The sequence below is a fragment of the Penaeus monodon genome, chromosome 21, assembly GCF_015228065.2.
Source record: "Penaeus monodon isolate SGIC_2016 chromosome 21, NSTDA_Pmon_1, whole genome shotgun sequence".
In the NCBI taxonomy this organism is placed as follows: Eukaryota; Metazoa; Arthropoda; class Malacostraca; order Decapoda; family Penaeidae; genus Penaeus; species Penaeus monodon.
The window spans coordinates 12,415,890-12,416,246 of NC_051406.1; the positions used below are offsets into that span (position 1 = coordinate 12,415,890).

General features: G+C 49.6%; 1 pseudogene; it reads left to right on the top strand.

Moving 5' to 3' along the window:
• Positions 1-357, top strand: part of LOC119586569 — a 1,217-nt pseudogene that overhangs the window by 261 nt on the left and 599 nt on the right.

The window sequence follows — 357 nt, forward strand, 5'->3', positions numbered from 1 at the left end:
GTTTAAGTTCGCTAGATGTGTTCAGATAAAAAGACTGAATATTTGTGATTTGTGTTTTAAACCCATTCAAGTCCAATTGCAGGCAGCCCAAAAGCATCCGAACGTATGATGACTATGGCGCTTCGGCCTCCTACTACGACGTCAACGACTGGAAGCTTTCCGACAAAATCCCCCACGACCTGAAGCCCTTTCTGCTGGACGAGGAAGAGTGGTCTCCGAGCAAAGGGAAACAATTACGACGCGCTAACCTACGAGGCGTCAGACTGGGACCCCCCACTTCAGAACCTAGATAATCTAGCGCTGGATGAAAGAGCCGTGCGACGGTGAGAGACTGTTTAAAGCGACGCAGTTGCGAAG